Source organism: Rana temporaria, chromosome 4 (genome assembly GCF_905171775.1).
Source record: "Rana temporaria chromosome 4, aRanTem1.1, whole genome shotgun sequence".
Taxonomy (NCBI): Eukaryota; Metazoa; Chordata; class Amphibia; order Anura; family Ranidae; genus Rana; species Rana temporaria.
Window position 1 is genome coordinate 330,293,852 of NC_053492.1, and position 15,101 is coordinate 330,308,952.

Consider the following 15,101-nt stretch of genomic DNA (forward strand, 5'->3'; position numbering starts at 1 on the left):
AATTTATAGCATTTACAAAATAGGGGATAGTTTTATTGCATTTTTATAAAAAAACAATTTTTACTACTAATGGTGGCGATCAGCGATTTTTTTCGTGACTGCGACATTATGGTCGGACACTTCGGACAATTTTGACACATGTTTGGGACCATTGTCATTTTCACAGCAAAAAATGCATTGTTTATTGTGGAAATGACAGTTGCAGTTTGGGAGTTAACCACAGGGGGCACTGAAGGGGTTATGTTTCACCTAGTGTGTGTTTACAACTTTAAGGGGGTGTGGCTGTAGGAGTGATGTCATTGATTGTGTCTCCCTATAAAGGGGATGACAAGATCGATGCAGCCACCACAGTGAAGCACGGGGACCGATACCGGGGACCGATCGCGGAGCTTCGGACCGGGTCGTGGGCGCGCGCCCGCGACCCATGGCTGGGTAGATGTACAGGACATGCCGGCTCGTCCATCTACCCAGCCGTGCCATTCTGCCGACGTATATTTACAGGCCAGCGGTCCTGGTTAATTACCTAGTGGGTTATATCTCACCTTCAGGTCCTGGACACTGGTGTAATCAATTAGATAGGAAGTTTCTTCCCAATATAACCCCTCCCATACCAGGAGCAGTTTTTGTAGCAAAGCAATAAGTGTCCCACAAGATACATGCATTTCCCAATAAGAGGGATTTTACAGGTAAGCTGTTATAAAAATCCTATTTTCTTTTTTGTACATCACGGGACACAGAGCTCTGTTAATTACCTAGCGGGATGTCCCAGAGCAATGCTTAACTTGAGGGGAGGGAGACAGATCAAAAGCAGACCTCCATCGGAGGTGAGGACCTACACTGCTGCCTGCAGCACACTGCGCCAAAAGTGGCATCCTCCTGCTGTCTTCTATTAATCTGATAGAAAATAGTGAACGTATGCACGACAATCAAGTTGTGGCCTTGCAAATTTGAGTCATAAAGGCTTGGTGATGCCCCGTCCATGAATCGCTTACTGTCCTGGTAGAGTACATTTTGAAAGAAAATAGGGGAAACCCTCCCTTCAAACCACAAGCCTGAATGATAACCTGATGAATTAACATTGAAACAGTTGATTTAGACGCCGCCTGCCCTCTCCTGGGGCCTCCAGGTAGCGCAACAACATCAGTTTTCAATATCTGAGCAGCCACTCCAGATAGGCCTTGACTGCTCTCATTACAATGAGAGAGTGTAACCATCTTAATAGCTGATTTGAACGCTGCCTGCCCATTTCTAGGGTCTTCTGGCAGCACAACAAAACGTCAGTTTCCTGTATTAGAAACCTTCAGATAGACCCTTAACTGTTCTCATCAGTTTTACTGAACAATAGCTAATCAGGCTAATCCCCCATCGCCAAGAGATACTGATATAGCAGACCTCTCAAACATCAGGATTAGCCTACTATAGGGACCTACCATTCGCAGTGCAATACCCGGAATTCTCCGCCTGTGGTGACAGTCTCGGCAGTAGGAGATGGCTGTACATAATACCGCCATTCCTCGCTATTTGAACGCTCATTATGTTTATTTGTTGTGTGTCTTTGAGAAAAGTGATCTGTAAAATGTCTTATTTTGTAGAACTCGCCATAAGCTCCTGAAGAACTGTTCCTTTTAATAACACGCGACATGTCGAGCTAAGCTTTACATGATACATCGCCTTCCATAAACTATATGGTTTTATATACATACCAGTAGGAAGTGACCTTGGTGTCCTCCTTTTCTATTTACTGTACCTTTTAGGTTCTAGTTGGTGTATTATGAATTCTTGTGTTCTCAAGCCCTTCTAGAAACGGCCATTACTGTCATTTATGTGTTTTTTTAAACAATTTGTATGTATCTCCTTCATTAAATTTAAAATTTGTAATTGTAATACGCCTATAAAGTCCATCATCTGCCAACTTTTTCTTTTCATACTTCTGAGGATGCCATCCCTTGGTTTCACACCAGGAACATGGGCATTCCAGATACTATATGTCAGGCTAGGAGCAGATAACAGGTAACAGCTCAGGTGTGCTGATTATGCAAACAGTTCAAGAATAAGAGCACATACCATGAGCAGGTCTAAGCAGAGCAGGTCAACTGGGACTTGTAGTTCACCGCTGCAGATGAAGGTAGATGTTGGCTGGACCTTGTAGTTCACTGCTGCAGATAAAGGTGGATGTTAGCTGGTGCTTGTAGTTCACCGCTGCAGATGGATGTTGGCTGGTGCTTGTAGTTCAACGATGCAGATGAAGGTACTACAGTAGAATCAGGCTGTCAGGGACCTGCTAATAGGCTCCGGCATGCACGCATGCTAATGGCCGGAATCAGCATCAGTCACCTATTCATGTGCGCAGGCGCGTTCCATATGCACACAGTTATGTGCCAAATGCGCGCATTTGTGCGCCAAATGTACACGCGTGCTCGTTAATGCGCGATTGGCGCCACTCGGCCTTTAAAAAGCGAGCAGCTGCAGTGACACTTTGCTGTCTGATCTGCAGCTTTGTATCAGTGAAACCCGTGACCTGTTGTAACCTGTTACCCTTAACCGACCCGGCTCCGTCTGACCTTCCGACCCTCTCCACTCCGACCCCTGGCTTGTCTCTGACTCCGCTCTGCTCTCCTGCCCACCGTTACCAGACCCTGTGCCTGAATCTGACCACGTTTGCCTTAACCACCTGATTATCTGCTAACCCGGCTTGCTTCACCAGCTCCTGCTATCCAGTGCCTGTACCAGCTCCAGAGACGCTGTCTCCTGCACCCACTGTCCCAAAGGACGACCAACAAACGTGCCGGACTGCTGTCATCACCAGGCACTCCTACCTCGCGGCGCTCCCGAGCTTGCTGTCCCCTCTCCAGCAGCTCCAGAGCCGGGGCTGTAAGAGAGGCCTCTTCCTGCACACTAGGCTCTGGCTACAAGGTACGTTCCAGTACATACACAGGCAAAGCATAATCTAGGCAAGCTGGGTCATACACAGGTAGATCAGAGTCCAAACGGTACCAAATCAGAAGCGAGCAAGCAGGATCAAATAAGCCGGGTCATACACGAAATACACAGAGCAGATATCTGCTGATTCAAACAGTGGCGCACAAATGTAACTCTATCACGAGCACTGATTGGATGATACAGGTGATTTAAAGGTGAGCTGGCCAATCACTGTTGTTTCCCAGGCAAAGGCTGTGTCAGGTGAGTTGTGCTGGGTCCTAAAGGGATCCTAGTACTGACAGTACCCCCCTTTCTCGAGGGGTTTCTCCTGCACCCCCAAGCTTACTTGGATAACGAAGATGGAACTTCTTCTTAAGTCGGTCAGCATGAAGATCACGAGCTGGAACCGAGGATCGATCCTATCGGCCAAAACCTTTCCAATGAACGAGTTATTGTAAGGAATTGCATACTCGTCTGAAATCAAGAATAAATGCCACTTAATTTTCCTAACTATTCAACACATCCACAGGTTCTGGTTCATTTACTTGGAGGCTGGAATGAACAGGTTTCAACAATGAAACATGAAATGCGCATGGATGGGGGAAGTTTTCTATAGAACACAGGATTAACAATGAAAAAAGAGAGTGATGAGCGCAATCCCCAACACACTAATGTGCAAAGTGTTATATATAATAAATATATACACACTGCTGAAAACCGCAGTAGGTGTACCAATAAAGTGCAATTAAGGCTGCCTACACACGGTCAGTCAAAACCGATGAAAACGGACTGAAGGACCTTTTCATCGGACCAAACCGACCGTGTGTGGGCCCCATCGGTCAGTTATCCTTCGGTCAAAAAATGTAGAACTTGCTTTAAAATTGAACCGATGGACGCCTAACCGATAGGTCAAAACCGACGGTTAGTATGCAAAAGCATCGGTTAAAAATCCATGCATGCTCAGAATCAAGTCGACGCATGCTTGGAAGCACTGAACTTCGTTTTTTTCAGCACGTTCTCATCGGATGTACAGGGCTAATATAAAGTCCGCTGGATGATGATGGTAGTGAAGCTACCAATGGGTGCTGAAAACAAACAAATAACAATATATCTAACACAAACAGTGTGCAATGAACAGTGAATCAAGTCCAATCGCTATGCTGCCAAATAAGTGCGTCAAAATGTAGATCTTCTTATGCAGTGGGCTCACAGAGCGCTTACCTCCAACATATAGATCTTAGGCATATAGTAGCTGCAAACAGGCTTGCTGGGCAGGAAATGCAACAATAAATCCGCAACCACTAAAATAAATGTCTCAGTCACAGCAGCGGCCATTTAGACGGTGGGAAACTGGATTAACATACCAATAATTGTATATGGGGATAGTAATGTTAATATATATATAGCGAGAAATAGCAGATGCACAAATAATGGATTGTGGTAGCACCAATAATGGGGAAGGTTAACCACAACTAAAGATCATAAATGGTAGAGATGAAAATAAGATAAAGGAAGTTTATAATGTATAAAATTAAATTTAAAATGGTAAACTGACAGCGTGACCTCTCCAGTCTATCATAATGTGCAACAGCACTGGGATTGATACAGTAAAAATCTAAAAAACTATAAAAATCTAAAAAACTATAAAACTCTAAAAAAACTATACTGCAAGCCAGAAATGACAGTCATTTAAAACCCCCCGCAGTAGCACCTAAAAAACATCCAACTACGTCACAATTGCCATAGTTAAATAAATGAAGATTAAAAGGTGTGTATAGAGCATGAATAAAATAAAATGAAAATAAAAATAGAAATGAAAAAAACGTAAAAATTGCTCAGAAAACAGTTCAAATCGAACTCCACATTCAAGCCATCTGGCACAAGGATATGGAGGGAGTGTATCCATTGGGATTTCTTCTGGCTGATTGGTCTGACCAGATGGCCCCCCCTCCATGGTTTATTATATTTGTCAATACCCCAAAAAGATAGGTGCCTGGGGTCTTTGTTGTGGACCTCAGCAAAATGTTCACTGACACCAGGGGCGGACTGACAACTCATGGGGCCCCCGAGCAATAGAAGATTATGGGGCCCCTGGGCTTACAGATGGCCACCACGCCAGGAGGCAGTGCAGAGGCGGGGCAGCTAAAATCTCGGGATTTTCACATCAAAAGCATGTCGGTTTCGGACATATCAGGGACAGATGTAAAAAAAACATAGATTTTTACATACTGCCCCTGGTTTTACTGAGCCTGGCAGCCCTGATGGGGCCCCCTTGTGGCATGGGGCCCTCGGGCAGTGCCCGAGTGACTCAATGGTCATTCCGCCCCTGACTGACACTGTGCTTAGGGAAGCCATTCATAATATTTTTGACATGTTCCTTGATTCGAACCATCAGAGGTCTTTTAGTTCTCCCCACATATTGTAGATTACATGTACACTGTAAAACTAAAGCAACTCCTTCAGTATGACAACTGATGACGTTTCTAATTGGATGATATGTTCCAGTCTGTGTAGCTATAAAATCCGTTCTTTTCCCTTGCAGGATTTTTGTGTGGATGCAGGCATAGCAATATTTGCAGGGAAAAAAACCTTTTCTATTATACGCTACGTGGGGGAGGGTCAATCACATTTTTGACAGGTATATCCCTAATAGTCGGTGCCCTTTTATAGATAACAAAAAGGGTGCAATCAGCGCATTAGCGCATAAAAATTAAATAAAATAAACCTCCCCCTTCACAAATGCAAGCTGAACACTGACAGGACAATCACAAAATCCAAAAGATGCAAAAATGTATAGGAAATAGTGCAGCGCAATATAAATACAATTAAACTAAAGTGCAAAACACAGTTGTTATACCAATAACAAAATAATCATGAATGGTGCATAAATAATGAAAAAAAACAGTCCAAAAAGTAACGCGTACGGGGGAAGGAGCCTGAAGTCGCTTGCTGCCATCTCTGAGACACATGTTGTGTGTATTTCCTTTCTGACGTTTTGCCTTTTGGGCTAATGTGAGTTAATGCCTTTTTAATAAACCTATGCCGTTTTTAAAGCAGAGAGCACTTAGATCTGTTTTTTCTCTTATCCTCGATCTCAATGCTGCCGAGCCTAAGAAGTTTGCTATCCACATATTGCACCAATCTGTCTATCGATTTTTGCTGGTATGACTGCCTGGTAAAACAGGGATCCATACCTTAAGGTGAGAGTAGCTATTCTTAACGGTGGAGGGATCACTTATTTAAAGTTAAAGTCACCGTTGAAGATTCGGAGTGGTTGTCACCCTATTCCTTTGGAATTTTTCACTTTTTGGACTGTTTTTTTGCATTATTTATGCACCATTCATGATTAATTTTTTATTGGTATAACAACTGTGTTTTGCACTTTAGTTAAATTGTATTTATATGGTGCTGCACTATTCCCTTTTATAGATAATATTGGGTCTGTCTGGCAAGATATTTTTGAGATGTTTATCACCTCTCAAGATGTGCCAGTGTTTTTTGATTAACTTTTCTACATCTTTATGTTGGTGTTATAATCCAATATTAATGCTGGTGCTTCTGATTGACGATGTTGTTTTTTCTTTCCTTGCAGCATATCGTTTCTGTTCAGTCCTGAAACACTCTGAATTTGCTGTTGGATGAATTCCTCAGAGTACCCTTTGGTTCTAAATCTCCTACCTATAAATTCAGCTTGAGAGAGGAAATCAATCTCTTTTGTACAATTTCTTTTAATGCGTACTATTTGTTCCTTAGGGATATTATATAGCCATGGCTTGAAATGACAACTATTCAAAGATAGATAACTATTGGTGTCGATGATTTTGAAATGGGTTTTAGTGGTTAGTTTGTTCTGTGACACCATCATTTCCAGATCTAGGGAACTGACTTGTTTGTCACTAATGTTATATATCAATTTAATGTTCTTGTCATTAATATTGAGCTGAATAAGGAATTTTCCAGTGAATCTCTGGTGCCGTTCCACAATATAAGCACATCATCTATAAAGCGTTTGTAGAAGGTGAGTTCAGTTGGAGTGTTGGAAAAGATTACACTCTCCTTCCATTGTGCCATGAAGGCGTTAGCTACCGATGGGACAAACTTCTCCACCATAACTATACCTGTGCTTTGATTATAGTAGGTTTGGTTATACCAGAAATAATTTGATTTGAGACAAAACTCTAAACACTTGATTAGAAACTTCTGTTGTTTGCATATCAGCATCGTATAATTCCTCAATAGCCATTTGGTGGCACTGCACGCTTGATAGTGTTGAACAATTGTATATAAGGATGATACATCCGTTGTCGCTAGAAATGTTTTACCTTCCGTGACTGGAACTTCCTCTTAAAGTTGTAAAACATGTTTAGTATCTTTAAGGTAGGATTTTGATTGTTGTATTGCTGGCTGCATAAAGAATTCTAAATTCTGTCCCATTCTTGAAGTAAGGGAGTTAATCCCATTAACAATGGGTCTACCAGGGGGATTATCTTTATCAGGATAGTATAGATCAGCCCTCAAAATTTCCACTCGCCTGCTCGCATTTGGCAAGTGGATTTAAGCTGGGGGCGAGTGATGATAGTTCTGCATGACAAACAGTCCAATCTGTACCTACACTTAGCAGGGGCGGGCTGGGCCAGGGATGTGTTTTCCCCCTGGGCTGCTTTGATATACTCTGCAAAGGCTGCCTTGTCGCCAGCTCAGAACCGCACATGCACAGTTTTTGAACTGGCCGAGTGCGACAGCTATATCCAGCACTGTGAGCAGCGATGTCTTCTCTGTCTCACAGCCGACGGTCTGTGTTACAGAGCCCAGCCCTCCCTCCTCCACACAATTGGCTGGCAAAGGCTGCTCTCTCTTTCCTCGCCCACACTCTGGCCAGCCTGTGTACTGTCTGTGAAGAAGATGTGTGGGCGGGAAGTTCAATCTGAGCAGTCGGCTCGAATGCAGTGAGTTTCCTGTAGAGTAAAGTAAGTGAGCTTCTCCATCCTCCCCCTCTCTGCAGCTAAAACGTTTTTTTTTTTCTAGCAGCCTGTGACAGACACTACCCAGGTGTTATGATGTGGGCTCACACTGGTATCCTGCAGTTTGTCTTCCTGCATGTTGCCCCTATTCCCATAGAGGTTGCACATTTTTACTGCATGTTCTGAAAGTGCACAAAATGTCCTGAATGCTGTATCTTTGGTGCAATTCCAGAAAATTCTGCAAAAATGTGCAACCTGGGGGACTACGACTGTGGAAAACTGGCAGTACCCCAGTGTGAGCCCAAAGACTTGTATTCATTTGCAGCAGGCACGTCCATTCCACTGAAAAGTGACAGGCAGAGGAGGTGATATCACATTTCCTCTCTGCCTGTTTTAACCCCCTAAATGCCAATTCCTCCAGGTAATGGCATGGTTCACTTTTGAACTCCACCTTGTTTCCATTACTCCATTACATTATTATTATTCCATTATTACTCCATTATTATTCCATTACAGTAGGTATTAGATATGTTCTCACCTTATTGTTTGCACATCTAATACCTAATGAGTTCTGGAAATAAGGTGGAGTAAAAAATGAATTTCTACACGCTCTTTGTAAGTGTCCAGCAGTTCAGCCTGAGCAGAGCAGTGTGAGCAGACTGGTCTCAGTGTGCTGTGCGGTGTCAGTGTGCGCTGTGCTGTGGTGTCAATGGCTATGCAGGTGTGTGGATCTCAGTGCTGGATTGTACTCCCTCCCGCTGTGCTGCAGCTCCTCTCCTCACTGAATGAATGAATGAATGAAAACTTATATAGCGCAGCACATGCGAATTTAATCGCCTCTGGGCGCCTGACACTGTCACTGTCAGCATGAATGGAAGGGAGAAGTGGGGACATGCAAGTGTGGAGCCGCACACAGGGGCTCCTGATGGCGAGATGAATAGGAGAGAGAGGAGGATGGATGGGGGTTGCAGAGGCGACAGCAAGAGAATGGGGAAGAGACCTGGCTCTAGTGCCATCTGTCCCTCTGGACTGCCCTAGTGCCATGTCCCTCTGGTCTTCCCCCAGTTCACTGTCCCTCTGATCGGTCCCAGTGCCATGTTCCTCTGGTCTGCCCCAGTGCCATGTTCCTCCGGACTGCCTCGGTGCCCTGTCCCTCTGGTTTACCCCAGTGCCCTGTCCCTCTGGTCTGCCCAAGTGCCCTGTCCCTCTGGTCTATCCCAGTGCGATGTCCCTCTGGACTGCCCAGTGCCAGGTCCCTCTGGTCTGTCCCTAGTGCCATGTCCCTCTGGTCTGTCCCCAATGCCATGTCCCTCTGGTCTGTACCCCAGTGCCCTGTCTCTCTGGTCTTCCCCAGTGCCATGTCCCTTTGGTCTTCCCCAGTGGCATGCCCCGCTGGTCTTCCCCAGTGCCATGTCCCTCTGGTCTTCCCCCAGTGCCCTGTCTCTCTGGTCTTCCCCAGTGCCATGTCCCTCTGGTCTTCCCCAGTAGTGTTGAGCGGAATACGCCATATTAGATTTCGCGATATATCACGAATATATAGACGAATATTCGAGAAATATTCGCCAAAATCGAATATTCGTGATATTTTATCGAATAAACAATATTGCGAAATTTCGCTAATGCGAATGCGAAAATGATTGCAAAATTCTCGTCCGCGCAGGCGCGCGAAAAACACGCGAAAACGGAGATCATTTCCTGGATCTTTGCCAGTCGAATTTCGGATGGCGATTTTGTGCTGCACTGCGAAGCGAAGATGGTGGGGAGTAACTTTTCATCCAGTGAGGAAAAACTGCTGATTAGTGTAAGTAATTTCACCACTGTTTTTTCATTATCTTTAACTTCATTTTAGACTAGTTTAAAAGTTAGGATATAAGATCAGATATTAGTATTTCCCAAACAGTGTGTCTCCAGCTCTTGCAAAACTACAACTCCCAGCATGCCTGGACAGCTGCAGACACCCTGGTTGGTAAATGTGTATTTAGGCACTTTCCTTGCTATTTAGCATAATTAACATGTTGTGGACATAGGACGTATGCGAACGTCCTGACTTCAGGGTCCTTAAGGCCCAAGGACGTTCGAAGACATATTGCTCTTTAGATGTTGCAGAACTACAACTTCCAGCATGCCTGGGCATGCTGGGACTTCTAGTTTTGCAAGTTCTGCAGGCCCACATTTTTCAGACCACTATTGGATTGGATTGGATTGGAATAAATACTTTTAGAGCGCCGAATGCGAGTTGTGAAACTCGCGTCTAAGCACTTACCAACAAGCTTGGGGTATCCAGTTCCCATGAGCAAAAAGAAGAAACTAGGACATCTAAGTAAAAGAGGGGAACAGACAAGAAATAAACAGAAATATAAAAAGAAGGGGGGGTGTCAGGGCACAAAAAGCCTATCCCTACTCCTTGACTATGGACCGCAGCCTGGGATTAAGGCAGCGTCCTGCTAAGAGCTTGGAAGGCCAAGTCTCTATCTGTAGGCTTGTGAAAAAAAAAGTGTTTTCAAGCCCTTACGGAAGGCCATCAAGGAGGAGGATGCTCGGAGCTGATGAGGGAGCTGGTTCCAAAGAGTTCCCCATTGTTTGGAGCTGGCGGCCACCTTTTGAAGCTGATCGACTAGATTGAATAATTGCTAACAGGGCGTCAGTCGAGCGAAGCTCTCTGGGTGGACAGTAGTGTTGTGTCATATTCGATAAGTACATCGGACCTAGTTGCCAATAGGCCCAAAACACCAGACAGAGTGCCTTGAACTCAACCCGTTTTGCTATCGGGAGCCAGTGTAGATTCTTAAGCACCGGGGAGATGTGATTCCGCCTTGGGCAGTTTGTGACTAGTCTTGCAGCATGATTCTGTGTAATCTGCAATCGTTTTATCCACTTCTGTGGGAGCCCTAGAAAGAAAACATTAGAACAATCTAACCTAGAGTGGATAAGTCCATGAACTAAGATCATACGGTTGTGCTGAGTGAAAAGATTCTTAATTTTCCGTAATAATTGCAGATGATAGTTGGCTGATTTTATGCAATATTTTGCGTGAGGTACGAAGCTTAGTTCAGCATCAAAAATTATACCCAGATTTTTTACCTGCTTAGCTGGAGTTGGGGCAGGGCCAAACGAGGATGGCCAGGCAGGTAAAAAGGTAGAGTTGGCCTGTGGGCCGATCAGCAAAAGCTCAGTTTTTCACTATACACAGGTCTCTAAACTGTGGCACTCTAGATGCAGCAAAAGTAAAATTCTTAGCATGCACTGACAGACCATGCCTGATGGGAGTAGTAGTTTTGCAACAGCTGGAGGCGCACTGGTCTTGAAACCCTGAGTTAGGTAACAAACTCCCAGTGTTTTGCAACCATTGTGCCTCCAGCTGTTGCAAAACTACAACTCCCTGCATGCAACTGGCTGCAATAACCCCCCCCCCTCTCCCCCAATGTGAATGTACAGGGTACATTCACATGGGCTGGGGCTTACAGTGTGCTTCTAGCTGAAGCAAATTTGGCGCTGCAGCTCAAACCCTCAGCGGAAAACTACTGTGAACCCCACGCCCCTCTGACTGTACCATAAAAACACTACACCACACTAAATAAAAATTAAAAAACACAACATATACACATACCCCTACATAGCCACCCTCCCCTCCACAATAAAAAAAAACGTCTGGTACGGCACTGTTTCCTAAACGGAGCCTACAGCTGTTGCAAAACAACTCCCCAGTATTACCGGACAGCCATTAACTGTCCAGGCATGCTGGGAGTTAAAGTATAATTGTTGTACAGCTGGTGACGGTGAGCTACATGGTGTATCAGAGCATGCTGGTAGTTGTAGTTTTTAAATAACATCAACTCCATTATTTATTCAAAATTAATTCATCAAAAAGTCATAAGAAACAAACATATTATCGTTCCTATATAAAGATAGGGATGAAAAAAAATAATCTATTGTACAGGCCCAGTATAAGGGTCAAAAAATAATTATAGCGGTCAGATGAATAGCAACTCATTTCTTCCCTGTATCCTGTGTTGTTGTTACTCATATATACATAATTATGCAAATGATAATGGCTGCTATATTTATGCAAAAAAGGTGGCGACCAAAATGGCAAGATATAAAATCTGTCATGTTACCCCTGTCATTGATTAATAAGGCGAGAATGCTTCCAACTGTTGAATACCATACATTTACGTCATATATCCATAAGGGTTTAAACAAAAGTATTATAATATACTTTGTTCTTCATCTTGCAGAGGTTCCTGCAACAGGGATACGATCAGATCCAAAGGCAGCAGGAAAAAAAAAATTGTCAGCTCCCTATTGCGGGAGTTACGCAATGTGCATGGCCGCACACATGACCGCATGGCCATCTTAAAAAAGTGGTCGGACCTAAAGAGGCGCCACATGGGCCAGGTCACACAGATCCGGGATGAATTCTATCCAGGTAAGTTATTGGTGACAGTTATGTAAGGTCATATGTAATTAACCTTAGGGCAGATGTTGTTAACCCAGACGCCATGTTGTGGTAACATATATCACCACCCAAGGTATTCATAGTACTGTTGAAAAAAGACATGGGACAGCAGACAGGAACACTTATTAACTATAATTAAACTAAATAAACAAGACACCCCATTAATGTACTAATACTGGCCGAGGCTGCTTTATTATTGGATTTCAGACATATATTTTAAATAAATACTTTAATAACTTAAAAAACAGGCTAGTCACTATGGCTCAGGCTGTACCTAAATATATTCCAACTTTAAAATGTATCCAACAACAACTAAACTAAACAGATTTGTCACCCTTTGTATAATTTTTTTTTTTTATTATTTTTTTTTTTTAAAACAAAGGTGACCATCCCACATAATTAGCAGCCGCGACAAAAAGAAAAGAAAAAAGGGGGGAGGGGAACACCACAGTCCCGTCTACTGAGGCGACTGAGAGCAAGGCTGACGGAAACCCTACTTATATACCCCTAACTAACACTGGATTTTTCCTGAACCAACTGGTAGCAGGCCCACAGGCCAAAAAAGTGCGGGAAAAGCATGTGTAGGCCGCGTGATCACCTAGTGTTCACCAAAAAAATGGGAAAAACACGTTTTCCAGCTAACTAGGCCACGTGAGGACCAGCTTACACCTAAAGAGCCCTATTAGGTTCCCAAAAGGGGAACTTGAAACCGTCACTACTAATTTTATTAAGTCCTGCCGCTTTCCCATGAGAAAAGGGGGAATTTAAACCTTCTCCCCCTTTTCTATCATTATTCCATCAAGTTAAACCACGGAATTAAAGTGGTGGTGTGGTGGGTTAAAGGGGAAGGGGTGGTATTTTATTACTCAACTAGCGAATACCCGGCGTTGCTCAGTCTTCCTATCTTAACCTTTTGGGGAGGAAAATGAAGAGACCACAGTCCCATATACTTGCATGGGATTTGAAACAAAAACCCATCTTTTATATAAGGGTGTAGGTAAGGGTTAATTTAACTGTCATATATTTTTATTTGGCATATAAGTAATATGTGTACCATGTATTATTGAAATATCTCCAGGCGTACAGAAGTTATGTGGGAACATACTGTACATTTCCCATTGATTTGCATGGGACTTTAAACAAAAACCCCGACCCTCACAAATGGTGGTAGTTAAGGGATAAATTAACTATCCTATAGTTTAAGTGGACATATAAGTAACACGTGACCAAGTGTTATCGAAATATCTACAGCCGTTATGAAGTAACATGTATTTCCCATAGAGTTGAATGGGACTTTAAAGAAAAACCCCAACCATGGCAAATGGGGGTGGGTAAGGGTTAAACCACCTATCCTATGTTTGTTGCTGACATATAAGTAACATGTGTGCCAAGTTTCATGTTAATATCTTTAGCCGTTTGGACGTGATGCTGGAAGTAACATGTATTTCCCATAGAGTTGAATGGGACTTTAAAGAAAAACCCTGACCATGGCAAATGGGGGTGGGTAAGGGTTAAACCACCTATCCTATGTTTGTTGCTGACATATAAGTAACATGTGTGCCAAGTTTCATGTTAATATCTTTAGCCGTTTGGACGTGATGCTGGAACATACATACATACATACATACACACACACGTTGAGTTTTATATATATAGATTACCACTAAATTCCTGTGGTAGGCGTAGGGTTATCATAGTAATCCCGTGTACCCCATCAGGCCCTTTTTTTAACATGAGATTGTCTACACAAAACAAAGGAAACAAAAACAGCTCATTTTACCATGGTGGCAGCCCAGCTCACACTCAGTCCCCTGTAGTGCCCGCAAGACCCTTTAATATAACATTATCCCATTGGTTAACTGTCTATATAAATAAATTTGTATTCATATACAATACAGCAGAGTACACAGAATTTGCATACGTTATTAGAAAACATTTTTACATATCTGAACATTGGGGCTGATTTACCAAGCCTTTACTCCATGACTCATGGAGTAAAAGCAGGAGTAGCAGCCGTTTTGCCATTTACTAAAGAAATACGCTGCTAGTGCAGTGTATTTCCCTAGTTACTAATGTGCTCCGTGCGCCCAGGAGAGGGTGCATTGTGCACCAGTACAGACCTGGCGCACGGCACATTGAACTGTAAATTGCGGGGGTTCGGGCGGGAGTTTATTAGGGGGGAGGTGGGGGGATGCAGGGGAAGTGAAGTGACATGTGTTTGAATGTGTTTGGCGAGCCGAATTGAAAGGGAAAGTGTTTTTTGAAAACAGATCCCCGTACGCTTGCACAGTGCGCCTGAACCTCGGGAGGTTCATTTGCATACTGGGCATGCGCAGAGAGAAATTACGGCGCTTCCCGTGCGCCTTGTCAGTACGCCGTGAAAATCTTGGTAAATACCAAGTGGCGTACCCGTGAATGCGCTGCGTGACGCGGTGCACGGGAATCTCCGAGCTGTTTTCAGCCATGAAGGGGAACTCCGCGCCAAATTTCAAACTTGAAATCGGCGCGGGTCCCCCTTCAGGGCTACATTAGGCTCTTAGGCTTGGTCCGGAACGTGAGGGGTTAAACCCGCGCCGATTCGGCGCGGGGGTCCCCCCCCAGATCCAAACCAAGCCCTCATCCCAAGCACGCAGTCTGGCCCGGACAGGAATGGGGGTGGGGACGAGCGAGCGCCCCCCTCCTGAGCCGTACCAGACCGCATGCCCTCAATATGGGGGAGTGTGTGCTGTGGGGGAGGGGGGCACTGCCCCCCCACCCCACAGCAC